General features: G+C 42.0%; 1 long non-coding RNA gene across 1 annotated transcript in view; it reads left to right on the top strand.

Annotated features, from left to right (window-relative positions):
• LOC146766378 (uncharacterized) overlaps positions 1-17403 on the top strand; it is a 120363-nt gene that overhangs the window by 66108 nt on the left and 36852 nt on the right. The window lies entirely within an intron of this gene.

The following is a 17403-nucleotide window of genomic DNA, read 5'->3' as shown; positions in this document are numbered from 1 at the left end:
TGCTATGCAAGTTATGTTTGTACAGTTTGTACAGTTTTATTAATACAAATTATGCAATTAAAGTAGAAGGTGAAAAGGTGTCATGTTTTTTTGTAATTTTTACTTGGATTATAGGAAATCATGTGGCAAACAAAATCACACATCATGAAAGGAAGGATAATGTTAAAAGCACTTGCATAGAGCATGAACCAAGCTGATAAAACTGTTGGGAAATGGTGTGAAATTCGGAGGATTCACGTTGTGTAAAATTCATGTGTCCTTTGGAGCCAAAGACCCACATTGACTGCGGTGTGGGACTGTCACTGGCACGGCTCAGGACTGAATGGCTCACAGTGAATTCCTGATTCCTGCCTTTTGGAGTTCTCCAGGGCCTTGTTTGCTTTTATCCAGCTCTGATCCTGCCAGTGGTGTGCCCACCTGGCAAGGAATCACTCCGCCCTCCTGGCAAGATGCTCCGATTTTGTTAAGGTGCAGAAAACTCAAGTTTAACCGGTGAAATGATTTAAAATGAAAGGTTAGAGCCTGCTAGCCTGTCTGCTCTGTGCACGATGGAAAACCAGCCTGCAGAGAGCAGGAGGAGCAGGGATGTCCCGTGGCAGTGCCAGGGTGAGCCCAGCAGGGATGGGCATGGCCTGAGGGCTCTGAGGGAGCTGGCACAGCCACCAGCACAGGGAGGAAATCTCCTGTGCTCCATCTGCACATTGATGCACTCTGTGTGAATCACTTCTACACTGCTGCTCTCATTTCCTATTGGCTTGCATCTCTATTTGCTGTTCTTACCAGTGTTTAGGGTCTTTCACTGTTCCAAGATCCTTGAGGGTCCCTTCCAATACAAAATATCCTGTGATTCTGAGTGTTGTGTCCAGTGCTGGACCCCTCATGGCACCAGAGCCTGGAGGGGCTGGAGCGTGTCCAGGGCAGGGAACGGGGCTGGGGAAGGGGCTGGAGCCCCAGGAGGGGCTGAGGGAGCTGGGCAGGGGCTCAGCCTGGAGCAAAGGAGGCTCAGGGCCCTTCTGGCTCTGCACAGCTCCTGCCAGGAGGGGACAGCCGGGGGGTCGGGCTGTGCTCCAGGAACAGGGACAGGAGCAGAGGGAACGGCATCAAGTTGTGCCAGGAGAAATTTAGATTGGATATTAGGGAATTTTTTTCATGGAAAGGGTTTTCAAGCATTGGAATGAGCTGCCCAAGGAAGTGGTGGAGTGCCCATCCCTGGCAGTGTTCACAAAGCATGTGGATACCTGAGGAGATGTTCAGTGGTGAGCAAGGGCCAGACAATAATTAGCATAGACTCCATGATTCACAGAAGGCTGATCAATAATCATTATTAAGAAGCCCATTGCTCTTTTATAGACTCTTACAATGCAGGTGGAACCAATTGGTCCTTGAATCCAAATGCCATCACCATTGGCCAATTAAGAAACCCCCCTTTGTTAAACAAATCTCCATACCACATTCCACATGTGCACAACACCAGGTGCAGCCAGTGAAGATAAGAATTTTTTCCCATTCTTTTCTCTGATCTCACAGACTTTTCCCAGAACGATGCCTGGGAAAGCTGTGTTTTTCTCTGTGCCCAGAGAACTGCTGCCACACATGGCAGTGGAGTTGGGCTGATTGTTGGACTTAGTGATATCAGAAACCTTCTCCAATCCAAGTGATTCAATGGTTCTGCCCAAGTTTAGGCTTACAGGGTTGGAGGTGGCTTGAGCCTGAGTTCTCATGCTACAGTTAAACCCCAGCTGCACGGGAGAGGCAGCCAGGTTTCCTACAAGCACTGGAGTGCTCAGGTCACAAAGCCAGGGCTCAGCAGAAGGCCACAGGCAGTCTTTAAGAGCCCAGAATTTCCTGGCTGGGTCAAGCAAAGGTTTTTAGAAGGGTGCTTGCCTCCGAGAGGCTTTAGGAGGTTGAAGCACCTCCTTCCTGCTCAGAGAGTATGGCTTTCTCCAGGGTAACCCCTAAAAGAGTGTTTTGTCCCCTGTGTCTCTCCTGTACAGCTGCTCAGGGATGTCTTGTGTGGAGAGGCAACATGGGTGTGGGAGCTTCTGGGTGATGCCTCAGGTTTTAGCTTTTACATTTTTCAGATTCTGTGCTGCTTTAGTGTGCAAGTCTGGGCTTCATATTAGGGGATGGAGAGCTCTCTTCACAGAGCAGGGAGACAAAAAAATTCCTTCTCTAGCTGGGGACCAAGGACAAATGATCCAAACCGCAGGCCCAAGAGCATAAACAATATGGGCTGAAGAGAGAAAAAGAAGGATGGGACTTCATGGGCTAAAGCTGTAATTGTACAATTAACTCCAGTATGCAAATGGAGCAGAACTTATAAAAGTGTGAGATCCCATGACCTGTCGTCCATTTTGTGGCCATTTTGGGTTGTGCTGCCCAGGGTGGATCCATTTAGGCCTACTTTATTCCCTACTTTATTCTTTAACTCTGTCCAGTCTATGTTCTAGGTCAGCCTTCTCAAGGCATCAGTTTTTGGTGACCCAGATGGGACATAAGGCATCTGGGAAAGCCCTAGACCAGAGCCAGAGGAACATCCTGCTCTTGTCCCCCTAGCCTGGATAATGTGCCTCACCTGCCACCCAAAGAACCTGGATCACTGGGCACTAGTGACTATCGCTGCTCTTGGGCAGAGGCCCAGGAGATCCAGGGTTTTGTGGTTCATTTCTATTTTCAAGTTCTATTTTGAATGGGGAAAACTCACTGAATTTACTGTATAATTTGTGACAGGCAGAGTAGTAATAATAATGTATTTGTTCTATTTATATTTAACTTGTCTTTGAGTAAGACAATCTATTTTAGATCTTTATTTATTTATATTTACCTTTTGAGTCAGAAATCAATGACCACATTGCTGACTGAAAACAATGAGGACTGAAAACACTGCACTGGATATGCATTATGCAAAGCCACTGTGTTTTTCAGTATTTTTCTTCCTCCTTCCTGATTGCTTCTGTTTGACTCATTGCACCTCCTGGTCTGCATCCAACGAGTGATTTCCTAGCTGGAAGGATTGTGGGGATATTCATCATGGAACAAGGCTTGGGGGAGAAAAGGGTATCAACTTGAATAATTTAATATATTTCTTGAATGTTTTTACTTTCATTTCTTCACTGCCTTGTTTTCTTTCTTTGCTACTTGTTTTAGGGGAGCTTCCTGATTTAGTTATGCTTTTCCTCTCCGTGCTCTTCTAAAGGCCTTCCTGTTAAATCATTCTGCTTTGTTTTCCTTCATAAATACTCACTTAGCAGCACTATAGCTATATTCTGGTATTTCATGAGTAAATTGCTCATAATTCCTTTAGATCACTTTTAAGGCACTTAACAAGAACAGTGGAATCATCTGCTCCCTTTCAGATCCCTTTTCTGTCAAGTACTGATTTCCATGGATAAGCGGAACATATTCGTATTGACAGCAGTGTTTTTAGGATAAGACACATAAAAACATGTCCTTTACACAAACATACTCCTCACTGTCTGTTAATCTGCAGAGCAGGATCTGTGCCCCTGTTTGATTGCTTTTCTTTTAACAAACTGTACCATGACTCTTAAAAATAAAATAAGAATCAAAAGGAAAAACCCTTAAACAGAGCAAACATATATAACAAGAAAGTAAACATGATGGAAAGAGTGGGGGATTGCTATTTCTGTGTTTTGCAAACTCAGTAAGCAAAATAATAAATACAACTAAAGCTGTGGCCCAGAATAGTAATTTGGATCAATTTTTTGTTGGAATACTTTGTGGCAAACATGGCCCCTCAATCCACAGAGCAGGTTAGAACAACCCCCTAAACAGCAAGGCTAAACAAGAGCAATGCAAATCAAGTTAATATCAGGCATGTTCAGCAAGCACAAATGTTAACTTAAAAAATGCCTCTTGCAGTCACAGTGAGGGTTTTCCTGATGGCTTTTGGCAAAGGATGCCACAATTGCTCTGAGCTGGACAGTTGGGCTGGCTAAAGGAAGGATTGAAGTCCTCATGAAATTGAAAAAAAATCTACTTGGGCAAAACAAAAGAAAAGAATTTGCAATACATTTTTGAAGAAGATCTGGCAGGTTCTACCTGTGTTGCATTTCAAGTGGTTGAGGCAGTGCCAGCAGTATTCCCTATCCTGCTATGTCCGGGCCCTGCTGGGGCTTGTGTCCATGACAAATGCTCTTCTGTGCAGGCACTGCTGCCAGGGGGACACAGGGAATGCAGCTGGTGCCACCAAACTTCCTGCATGCTGAAAACTGCAGAGGCAAGGAGAGGATGGGCTGCCAGGTTTTGTTCCTTAAATGCTATGAACAACATGCCAGCAGCTGAAGTGAAGCTGATCTTAATTTCAGGGTGAGACCCAGGTGTAAATGCTCCTGAGTAAGGGCAGGGCTGCACCTCCTCTGGCCATATTCCTTCTGCACAGCACTGAAGCCTGACACCAGATCTTGAAGCTCCTTCACAAATCTGCACTAGACACATCTGCACTGTTGTCATACTGAAGGCTCTAAACATTTCATCAGAATACCCAGAATTCCTCTTAATTTCTTTATTAATTATGATAATGCCATTATCAGCTTCTCATCAATAATGAAGTGAAAAGTCAGCAGAAACGTGGCCTTTCAGCATGGTAAGATGAAAAGAGAAGGGGAGTGCTTGCTGTCTGTACCATCCCAGAGCTGTCCCACTCACTTGTGACATCTCTGCCAATAGCAAATCAAGGTCCCTGGCTTGCCAGCAGGGAGCCTCTTTTCATTACACCCAGATTTAAAAATGCTAGACTTATTCTAGGTCCCTAACTTAAAAGAGAACTTGCCCTCAGTGTTTTCAGGAATGTAGAGCAGAGGGGATTAATATTGTGTAGGTTCTCATACAATCAGAAAGAACCTCAGAAGGCCATTCATTATTTCTGCCCCTTGTGAAAATCTAGATGAACTCTGTCATTTCTGACAGTTGCATGTCCAACTGCTAAAGATCTACTGACAGAAACTAAACTGCTTCAGTGAACTCCCTTAGTAACTTGAACATTATTCTTGATGCCTAACCCAGCTCTTCCTTGCTGCAGCTTAATCATCTGGCTGCTATATTGACCAGAGACATCAGTAATCACTGCTCTTTTCTGCAGCAGAATACTGTATTTGAAGACTGTTGTCATGTCCTTCCATCTCCCTTTCCCCTGGAATTTTCTTCTCCAGCTTGAACTCTGGGCCAGCCTTTCCCCTCTCTCCTCCCCTTTGCTTGAGCAGTTAACACTTTTCTTTCTTCTCTTTGAGTCTCTGCCTCATTAGAGTTTTCCCATCAGTATCTTTGAAGAAAGATGCTGAAACTGATCTTTATGGAAAGATCTTTATGGAAGGTGCTGAAAGATGCTGAAACTAAATCTTTATCTTAAGACCCTGATGGAGTGGAAGGATAGCACTGAATTTTGCACAGTGCTTTGCTACCATGTCCTACTATACATATAGTGTTTGTTTTTGATTAATTATTCCATTGGTGACTTAAATCCTGTTAAAGGTGATCTTCATCCAGCACCTTATTATTTCCTCCATTGTGTTCTTGAGGAACAAAACTTGTGAGCAGCTTGCCATGCTGGAGAGTCGACTTCAAGTGCAAATCTAACTGCCACTGCAGCTAAGGTCCAAACACTTACTAAATAAGTAGAAATCAATTGACTGCAAAATTGAATAGGTCACACAGCAGAAACACCTTAATCCCTGTATAATTTGCAATCTAATTGAAATTAAGTAAATGAAAACAATGCAGATGAGGTAAGCACAGAGTAACTACGTGTCTCGACTCTGCTATTAGTAAGTCTGTATCACAGCTCCTGCTTTCTTCTGGGTTTTTTCCCAAGACAGGTAAATTGCAATTTTCAATTATCTGACCTTTCAAGAAAAAAATAAGCATGGGGAGCTGAATAGGCAGCTCACCATCAAGCTTTTATTTCTTTTTCTTTCAATTCCTATGTGGATGAGGGATCTACTTAAAAGACTGAAATCAATCATCCTTCCAAACAGATTCCCATGATTAGAATGCTCATGTCAGCCCAGTAAAGCAGTGATGATTACAAACCAGCACAGGTGGCTTTTCAGCAGACACAAACAAGGTTCAGATGCTTAAATCCGAAATTATAATTTCAGGTTAATTTTTACTTTAATATTTGTCTATTGCTGGCAGCCTTCAGCTTTAGCATAAAGATTTTTAAGCTGCTCTTCTTTCTCCACATGTGCTGGCCTTAGCAGCTGTAATCCTGAGCCTAACTGGGACCCTAAATCTGAGGAAAGCTTTGTGCAAGTCCCCAGAAGGTTCTGTTGAGCAGGCAGCCTTTTGGACTCTGACTGTGGGATCATTATCAAACCCCTCTCCAGTATGGTTTATGTGCTTCATTTTTAAAGCACCACTCTCACAGCTGTGGAGCTTACAGTTCTGATATGTCATTTATTTCTGTGCTTAGCTGGGAGGATTTATCTCCTGCACAGTTTGATAGCAGTGGCTTGGCATTCTGGGTGGGCTGGAGATCCTCTTTGTGCTCTGGAAAACCTGGAGGGAGTCACTCTGAGCACAATTCCATTTCTTCTGTCCAGCTGGTTGTGACTTCACTGCTCTCCACATCCACCTCGTTTGGCTTAAAACATCTCAGGTCTCACTTAAGGTACATTCAGTTGACAGATAAGAGTGTTATTCCAGGGATTTTATGACTGTTTGTCCAACGAATTTAAGTTTTCCAACTAAGCACTCCAGGGATAATCAAACATGGGACATGCTCTGTATATGGGCCATTAAATCAAACAGGATTTTTCAGCCTGGAAAAGGGATGACTTTAGGGGGTATAGCAGAGAGCTGCTCAGGTTTGAATGACATGTGGAAAGTGAATTTGGGATGTTTGTTTTCTGTCCTTTCCAGTACAGAGCTTAATGAAACCAGTTAGGGGGGAAGCCACAAAAAAAAGTCATACAAAAAAAAACAAACCAAACCAAACAAACAAACAAACAAAAACAAAACAAACAAACAACAACAAAAAAAAACCCTCCCAAAAAAGAAAAAAATAATCTCAAACTGAACAAATGAATTCAACAAACCAAAAAATAAGCCTACATCTTCAAAGTCAAATAATTAAGGCTCTGCTTAACTCTTCTCAGAATATTTTTTTTTTGTTTGAACTGCTAAACTTCATAAATTCCTAAGACCTTTTAATTTTTTATCCTATTTTCTTGGTGTATTAGTTTATTATTTCCCATGTTCTGTTTCTGGCATCATTTTAATTTCACTTCTCTATTTGTCTCTAAAGCACCCCAAACAAGTACTCTTAAAGTTGGCCTTTTCTTTGCCTAATAACACTTCTCCTTTTAGATTTAAACTGCTTGTGCTGATTTCCCATATTGTTTTTTCTGGACTTTGGGGGCAGCACCTTACCCTTCCCCCTCCTGCCCCTCAGAAACCCCAACAGGCCCCTGTGCTTTCATTTCTCATTCACCCACTGTGATTCATTCTCCAAGAGGCTCTAAACCATCAAAATGCGCAGTCAATAAACAAAATACCAGGGTGGCAGCTTGATGGACCAACTAGAGAAACTTAATTTTTAAAAATGGGCTTTTGTTCCAGTAGACATTGTGGCAGCAGTTATTGAGTGGAGTGCACATGGCTGCAGTCAGATGATGAGGAATGAGAATACACACCAACATCTGGGCATGGCTTTGGCAACCTGCAGATTTATTAGCTGATTAAAAATAAAAGATGAAGACACAACTGCCTGTTGGTTTATTGAAAGCTGTTCAAATGCTAATATAATACAACTATTATTTCTAAGAAATTTTATTAAATGTAATAATATGCTCCTACAGCCTCACTTTTCTGTCTGCAGTCTCACTGGAAAGAATAATCTGTTGTAATAATATCAATCTTGGTAGATAATGCCATCAAACTTTTAACCAATGGAACATTTCACTTAATAAAGAGAGGTGATTATGTGCCTTTTAAATATTTGTTTTTTTTCTGTTTTCATTGATTTGTACTTAAATTGAGATGTGTTGAAATAAAATCATTATCTCTCTGCTTTCCAGTACTCTGTAAGTGTGAAACTGAGGTAATCAGACTGTTATCTGCACCTTGCTTACTTGGTAGTGATAAAACTCTCCTTCTGCAAGGACCACTTTCTTTTGCCAACATTAAATCCTTCAGGTCAGCATTCATTGCAAGGACTTTATGCTTGTGCCATTTTTATTATTTTGTCAGTGCAGATTATACTTGTACAAACCTGAATTTATCAGGACTTTTTTTCAAAATAATACTGCACTGTGAGGAGATAGATATGGCAGGATTTCCTGCAATTGCATTTATTGAGTTTATTGCAATTGATTTGCAGACAAATAGTCATGTGATGATCTTGTATGTCCTCTAATATAATGTCACTCCTTCCCGAGCCTCTGTTTATCTTGGGGGCTGGTGCAAGGGTGTGGCTGGGAGTGACAGAATTGAATCTTGATGGGAAAACTTTCTAGATGCATGTAGAATATAATAAAATGCATAATCAAATGTGAAAGTGACCTTCATTACACTTCTTTTCTGTTTCATCTTATGTTCAGCCTGTGTGTCTTAGAGACTGTCTCTTCTCATATTTTCTACAGTGACCTGAATTTAGTGTTTTATGTAAATTCCTGTTATTAATTTAGTGGTTATCTGAGTGAATGGAGAAAATAAATTGCAAAAACATAATGACCTGTTCAGTAGCTTTCTTTTTTGGTTTTAGTACTGATATAAGACAAATTTAGCAATCCAAGTATTTGCTTTGTACAGCGGGAGAGACAGTCATGCTGCAATAGAAGATGTTTGTAGCAGCACCATAGTGAGTATAACTGGAAAAGCTCTTATCAGAAGTCAGCTGTATGTCTGGTATTATTTTAAATCTTATCACTCTGTTTGTTTCAATAGATTTTTGAGGCTTGAAAATTTAACTGTAGGTAATTTTTAAAACTGCCTTTAAATTTCTTGCCTTTTAGTCACATTGAAATTTCCATTGTCCTGGTAATTTAGGTCAAAGTAAATAAAAGTTCCCAACTAGCTTTAACTGTGCTATTAATTTTTATATCTATCAATAGCCCAGATGCACAGATCATTATCACTCAGCAACATCAGCAGGAACAGGATCAAAAGGCAAGGCAGCATTTAACTAAGAAAATATCCCCACATTGCACATATGAAAGAGAGCCGAGGAGTTCTGCCAGCAATTAGAGTCCCAGCGAGGGTCCTGCTGTTGTTACTCTGCAGCCAAGACTTTTCTGAGCCTGACCTGTGCACTGCATGGAGTTTTAAAATACATAAAGATGAATATAATGAAATAACTCTCCCAGGATTGCCTGTAGATAATTTGGCTTTTCTTCTGAGATAAGATGCAATAAGTGCACGGTGCTTTCGTGGGAAGCTGGTTGTGCCTGAGGAGAGCAGGACAGAATGCCCTCAAAAAGCATTTTGCACAGCCCAGGGCTTGGTTGTTTGTGGGGAAGGATGTGTTTGTCTTGGGAAGCTCTTTGGCACATTTTAGGTGTCCACTCAGAGTGAACAAAACTGTTGGCATGTTTAAGTGAATTGTTCATTCCCCTGAATACTGGGCAGGAGAGGAGGAGGAGATGGCAAACTGGTAGGATGGGTTGGGTGATGGTTGTGGCCATTACCTGGATTCTTGAGATATTTTATATCTATAATTATATAACAAGTAGAAAGGGCCTTTCTGCATCACTCTTGTGTTCTTACCATCCCTAGGAAGTGTGGTTAACTTACCTACTTTTCTACTCTTAAAAGAAACCTAAACCTTTTCCTCTTTATAGTAATTTGAAGGACTGTTTTATTTTCTCTCCTGGTTTCATTTTTCCAGTACACATTGGATTATTCATGTTGGCTCAGCATTTGACTCTAAACTATTTATTGTTGATCTGAGTTTTCTGTGTGGGTTGTGTGGAGAAAATAGTTTAATTTTTAAAGAGATTTGTCACTCGCAGTGCCATGTTCAGCAGAGAGCCTGCTTTTGTCTTGGTGATTTTGTGCATACCAATATTTTATGAACACAATGACTGCTTCTTACTGGGTTTAATGGCTGACAAAGTAAAGATCTGAATGTCACCAAAACAGCAAGGGAATTAAGCTCCATTTGTGGCTTGTCTCAGGATGGGACAGATGACACCAGAAAGTCTGGCTGGCCTGTCCCCAGCAGTGCTGAGACACTAAGACCTTGAGAAGGGAGAGGGCAGTGGCTGGGAGAGAGCAGGAAGAGCTGTTGGAAGCAGGTTTTAATACCCCCTACCCCACTTTAATACCTTCCTCACAGGCCCAGGTGATGTATGTCTCTGGTGAAGTGGCCATGGCATGATTGAGCCATGCCCTTAATGTGTCACACAGGTTACAATTCAAAAAAGCTGTTATAGCAGACATTTACAAATTCAGACCAAGCACACCATGGCACCCAGTGGCTGGATGTATCACAATGCACAAGAATTACTATAATTATTCAAAATTACAGTCACAACCAAAACCATGTGTTTTAGAGTAGAAATTATCCTGAAAGAATAAGTGTGTGATGTCCTACATTTCAGATGGTGTGAGAGAGCCACGAGTAGAATAGAGAGAATCATTCCCAGTGGATGGTGCAGGTGTTGATGGAGATAATGGGTAAAGAGAAAAAAGATGTTATGTGGAGTTGATGAAAATACCTCAGTATGGCCCCTGCTGCCATCAGCATCACAGACCCAGAGTGGTTTGGGTTAGAAGGGACCTTAAATCCCATCCAGTGCCACCCCTGCCATGGCAGGGACCCCTTCCCCTGTCCCAGGCTGCTCCAGCCCCAGTGTCCAACCTGGCCTTGGGCACTGCCAGGGATCCAGGGGCAGCCACAGCTGCTCTGGGCACCTGGGCCAGGGCTGCCCACCCTGCCAGGGAACAATTCCTCATTCCCAACATCCCATCCAGCCCTGCCCTGGGACACTGGGAGCCATTCCCTGTGTCCTGACCCTCCAGGCCCTAAGAAGGCCCTCCCCAGCTTTTTGTAGTATAAAATCAATTATCCTCCAGAATAACATCTCTTCAGTGATGTGATTTGTTAAATGCATTATGTAGCTTTAAGAATGTGTCTCACCCAAGCGAGAAAGCACTGAAACATCAAATTTTAATAGAATCACAAGCAAAATGTTGATATATCCTGTTAGAGCCAAAGCAGAGGAATGAGGAGGCCAGGTGGTTGATGAAGCATCTGGAGTCATAAACCAGAGTGGAGGATAAGAGAGCTTGGTTCAGATGAATCATGTTACTGCTTTCAAGTTTTTTATCTCACCTTGTTTCCTAAATCATCCATTTCAAATGGGTTAGAGAAATGTAAAATTGTAAGTCCAGGAAGATGACAATTTGAAGAAAAAACCAAATAATTAAAATAAAGATCTGTATGATTTTAATAAACATTAAAGTTTCTATTAAATAAAATAGCAGCTTTTCCCTTCCTGCTGCTGCAGTTGGGCTGTGTAATTCTTGTGCACTTGTAGCAGTTACAAGAGCTGTACAGCCAATGTTTCCTTGTCTCTAATGTAGGCATCAGCTTCCTCTCAAGTAATTGAGGATGTTACAGCAGGTGTTACCTTTGCTTTATCTGCATTTAAATCTGCTGCTTTTAATTCTCTTCCTTAGAACACAAAGGGCTGGGGTTTTTGATTTCCAGCATTAAAAGCTTACAATACTTCTCCAAAATGCTCCATGATGACATTTTACTATATCATTTACTATTTACATTTTCCCATGTGGCTCTAGTGGAGATTCACTGTGTGTACAGTGCTCTCTCAGGGATTTACTGAGATCTGCTTTGAAAAGCAGAGATCTCAGATCTGCTGCAGGATTTGCACTGGTTTAGCCCGGATCACTCAGACTTGCCTGGGTGTGTTCACTGCTCTGTTTCTGCAGTGACAGAGACGGTGAATCTTTGAATCTCTGTCCCTCCCCCCTGGGACACTCCAGTCACAGTTTGCTCCTCTCTTCAGATTCATTCCTCCACTGCAGCAATAGATCTGGAGCTGTTGTGTGAGCACAAGGCCAGCAGAGCCCTGCATCTCCATCTCCCACAGCCAGTGGCCCGAGGAGAGGCACAGCCAGCACAGGCATTTCATCAAGGACACCAAAAAAACAGTGTTTTCCTGAATTTATTTTATGAAGGCAGGATTTTTCTAGCTGGATGACAGCTGAGAAACATCAGTAGGAGATAAGGTCTATCTTTTTTTCCCCACTGTCAGCTGACAAAGATAGGATAGAGCTGCAGCTGCCAAGGGCACCAGGTTCCTGGTGATGAAAGGAAGAACAGCAGGACATCCTTAGAGCTTTGTGACTTCACTCCTGCCCTTATTCCCGGTGTCCTTTGGTTTCCCATGAAGTTTCCTCAAAAGCCCTTCTCTGAGGTGAGGAGAAGCTGTGTCTGCAGTGACAAATTGAGCAATAGAGCACTCCCATGCACTGTCACTTTTCTCCAAACCTGTGAAACTGCTCCCATGGTCACCGTGTGGCAGAGCCACAGTGTGGGGTGGCACAGGGCTGTGGAACAGTGTCCTCTCACTGGGTTCCAGTGTTTAGAGTCCAGCTGGCTGAGGTTTGAAATTCTGTCTGGAAATGCTGGAGTGTTAAATATTCTGGTTCTGCACATCTGTCCTAGGTTATAAAATTGGGGTGTATTCCATTACCACCTCGAGCTGCAATCCCTTTATTTCCTTATCTTGGGACTCCAAGATAAGTCCCTTCAGCCACATGGCTGAGAAGATCACAGCATTCCATTGTGAGATGCTCCGCCCAGAGGGAGGAGCCAAACGATGCTATCAAGGATATAAACGGGGTTGTGCAGGCAGCAAGGAGATCCCCTCTTCCAAGAGGAACAGCTGAGACCTTCTCTACGCTGGACCTCCAGAGGGAAACTCCATCAGTCTGCAGGAGCACTGCTTGGACAGAACCACATCTGCTACCACCGCCAGCCAGCGAGTGTCAGGTTGTATCTCTAACTCTGTCAGTGGTTCTTCTTTTGTGCTATTGTATATATTTAGTCCTTTGTTCCCGTTTCCTAATAAATTGTATTTCTAACTTAAAGCCTCTCACTAGTTTTGCTTTTCAAACCAAAACAACATCCTTATTCAGACAACCGCCCAGCACCTGGAATCTCTGCATTCCTCACCTCAGCGGCACACCAGAATTAGCAGAATTTTATTTCAATACAATTTTTATTTCAAATTAAACTCAAATATCTGGAGTGAGTTTTAGAAACACGTCAGTTTTTTCCTATGATTTTTGACAGGTAAATCCATTTTCTGTAGCTCAAATATTTAGATCTAACAAAAAAAAAAAAAAGAAACAAGAATGTTGCTCCTTAAGTCGGATTTGTCTCAGGGAATTACTAAGCACTGATCCAAACCCCCAAACAAGAGGTCACCTGTCTCTTTTATGCTTTCCCACTAGGCAAATGTTAGAAGATAAAATGGGAATTTGACAATAAACCTCTTTTTTTTCTGCTGATAGTAGAATTTGTATGTAGGTAAAAAAGCACACTGTAAATAGCATCTTGAATAGATTTGTGTCAGAGAGATACAATGTGCATGCATATGAATTTGAATTTGGAAAATGAAATAAGGAAATTAAATAAATGAAATAAGGAAAATTTGCCTTTATATATAATAGGAATAATTTTGGTTTGTTGTGGCCATATCAGGTGTCATATCAGGAGATATACCTTACATAATGCTCCAAAATGGCAGAAATATTAATATTGTGATTGTACTTAGCTCTTGAGCACTTTACCATTAGTCTGAGATGGTTAAATTAAAAATCTCTGAATGAGAAAGCTCAAAGAACAAAAACATACAGGAGGTCTCTGAAATGTGTGTTCTGTCAGAGCCATGTTGGCAGGAATGGAAGTCAGAAAGATATTACAGCTCTTTTTTATTTGATGCCTTTACAAGACAATGTGGTAAGTATGAAGGTTCCTGTTGACTTTTTGTGGTTCATTATTTCCAAGACTGGGAAGATTAAATGAAAAGATGGAATCTGTATAATATTAGAGAGAGAGTAGAAGAGGACATGACAACTAGCATGTAAAAAATAAGGGCAAAATTGTTGTAATAATTTATCTTTGTACTGCTTGGAGTAATGAACTTCATAATTTGGTACAACAGGAATGTTTTTCCCATTTCTGTGCCCAGTTTTGGTGTGCAGAGGAGAAAAGGTCATTTCAAGGCACTCCTGTTGCCTGTCTTGTCACCCCCTTTCCTTGTGCAAATACAGTAGTGGTTCACATACTCCTGTTTCCTTTTTGTCTAAATTTATGTCTTGATCATAGATCTGTCTGAAGGACAAAATTTCCCTCTTAGATGTGCACATTGAAGCTCAGCTCTAATAAGCAGCTCTCACTTTGAGAGGATGCCCTGGTGAGATCAATGGGACTGGAGCGTGCAGGGCAAGAGGAGTTATCAGGGGTGAGCTTTGCTCTCTGGATTTCAGAGAACAACTTTGTCCTGGGGATGAATTATTTATTTATGTATTTATTTGTTTTGAAGTCTAAGCCCTACCTTTGCATGTGCCTTTCTAGATGAGATGCTAGTGCTCGGTGTAAGGTTATTTCTTTTATCCTACTGATGTGAAAGAAGTCATGCCATGCAGGAAGGGATAGCTTAAATGGTAGGAAAAAATGCATAGAATCATAGAATGGTTTGGATTAGAAGGGACCATAAAGATAATTTCATCCCACTCCTGCCATGGCAGGGACCCCTTTCCCTGTCCCAGGCTGCTCCAGCCCCAGTGTCCAACCTGGCCTTGGGCACTGCCAGGGATCCAGGGGCAGCCACAGCTGCTCTGGGCACCTGGGCCAGGGCTGCCCACCCTGCCAGGGAACAATTCCTCATTCCCAACATCCCATCCAGCCCGGCACTGGGAGCCATTCCCTGTGTCCTGTCCCTCCAGCCCTTGGCAATTGTCTCTCTCCATCTTTCCTGCAGCTCCTCCAGGCCCTGCAGGGCGCCTTGAGCTCAGCCCAAAGCTCCTCCTGTGCAGGTGGGCGATGCCAGCTGTGCCAGCCTTTCCTCCCAGCAGAGCTGCTCCATCCCCTGCTCCTCCTGTGCCTCCTCTGGGCTCTCTCAGCAGCTCCAGGTCCCTCCTGTGCTGGCCAGGCTGGGGCAGCTCTGCAGGGGGGGGGTCTCAATAGAATTGCAAAGTCTCTTTTAACCAGACATTGAGGAATTTAGGAATTTTGTAATCCTCCCCAGAGATCACAAAGGACAGTGGTTTACTATTCATTATTAGTGCAAAAACATCACTGCAAACCACAGTCTCTACAGTAATTTTGCATATGTTGGAAACTTAATGGAATATATATGGATTTATTGTTTATGGGGCTTCAGGTGCTATTACCTGCCTGTATGATATGCTGTAAATTGCTTAATTAGCTGACAGGTGATAATTACCAAGAAGACTCTCTTACTTGCTGCACTAAAGCTGTGCTAGTATAACTTGCTGTACGGTTGAATTAGTGGGAAGTCTGTGCAAACAACATGAATGGGACTGAAGAAAAAAGACTTTTGAATGGCCCAGACATCATTAATCTTACTAATTAGTAATTGATGTCAAGTATATAGTTAAAAAAATATATTGAATTGTGCTTTCTTGGGAACTCTGTTTTGCACTGGACAAATGCTTCAACTAATTTTCACTTTGAGTTGTTTTTTCTCTTCTCTTTATATTATTTGGTTCTTTCAATCTTAATATTTTAACTTTCTTTCTCAAGGCTGTATGAGGTCCACAGGAGGAAGTCTACAGCTTTCATCTTGATTTATGGAGCCGATGATAAAAGTTTAGTCTCACAGCTTGTCGCCCATTTCTCTGCTAGATTGCTGCCTACAGCATATGTTCAAAGACAGGTTGCCCATAGTTGAATGTAGCTTTATTTCAGTAAACATAGCCTACAGTGGAAACATATTGAATTCAGGCTAAACTTGCAGAGGGATTGGAAGGAAAACACTGTGTGTGGTGTTGGGGTGCAATTAAGGCTGTTCTAACTTTGATGGGGCTGTGCTGGAGGGGCAGAGATGTGGGATGGGCTTCAGCCCTGCCCTGGGTGGCTGCAGAGCCACAGCTCAGGGCTCAGGGTGTGCAGGAACAAGATATTGTTATGGCTCTGGTATGATGCATCTCCTTGTGAAGCACTTTGCAGTGTCTCAGGAGGATGTCCCTCTCAGATACCACAAAGAATTATTTCTGTGCATGGCTGTCGTGCTGGAGAGAAGAAACAATATGAAACTATAGTTGAGTAAAAGGAGAGTTATTCATCCCCAGGTGAGGAAGAAGACTGCTCCTTCATGCTTTTTCAGAAAGGCAGGAAGCGACAAAATGGAGTCATCACTTTGAAATATGCTTACTGTTATATAGATTTTAAAATATATTTTTATATTAAACTCCCATTTTCTATATGCATGCACATATATGTACACATTTTTTTAATACATGGACTATACATCATTATTATAAATGCAGGTGAACCCAATGGGAAGAAATGATGATGTCTGACTCAAGTCAGAAGGCTGAATTATTTCTTTATTATAACTATGCTAAAATACATTAATATGCTATATAAAAGGAGGATACTAAAACTACATACTACTTTCTCTGACTCTAGCTCTAATTTTAACCCAACTCGTGACCCTCTCTGAGAGTCCAGCCCCAGGTGGGTTGGATTGGCCACCAGGCTCAAACAATCCTCACCAGAATCCAATCAAGCACTCACTCCAGGTAAACAATTCTCCAAACACATTCCACATAGGAAAAACAAGGAGCAGAAATAGAATTTTCTCTTTCATTTCTCTGTGCATCTCTATGAAAAATCCTGAGAGAGAGAGAAATTTGCTTGCCACACATCATGGCATGTTAATAAACAGCAAAGGAACTTGTGACTTTCATTGACCTGTCTTCAACATTAATTAGTTTAATATTAATTTAACAATAAAATCCATACAGTTAAATGTTAGTGATTGCTTACTGTAAGAGTGTTCTCAGTTTTACCCAAAGAAGATGTGTGCTTATTTATTCCTTTTAATAAAACTCACTGTTACTAAAATACAGCATCGCCTCCCCAATCAAAGACATGTTTAACAACCAATGTAACTGCTTTAGGATCACTCATTCCTTATATTCTCTGCGTTTGTTTTCTGGAATAACTGCAGTAAGGCCCTGCCACAGCAGGAAGGTGATTCTTTGTGCAGGCTTGTCCATGGGCTGGAGCCCACTCCCCTCAAAGCCATTGCACTGCAGAGATCCAAAATTACAGAACTCTTTCAATGCTTAATATTGGCAATGAAGGGACAATTTTTGGTTTTCTTTCTGTTGCTGAGCTCAGGGTGCACAAAGTCCATACAAAGGTTTTTCTGTCATTCATGA

The sequence above is a fragment of the Lonchura striata genome, chromosome 11 (genome assembly GCF_050655825.1).
Source record: "Lonchura striata isolate lonStrDom1 chromosome 11, ASM5065582v1, whole genome shotgun sequence".
In the NCBI taxonomy this organism is placed as follows: domain Eukaryota; kingdom Metazoa; phylum Chordata; class Aves; order Passeriformes; family Estrildidae; genus Lonchura; species Lonchura striata.
The sequence above is the reverse complement of the archived record's forward strand: the minus strand, read 5'-3'. Positions and strand labels throughout refer to the sequence as shown.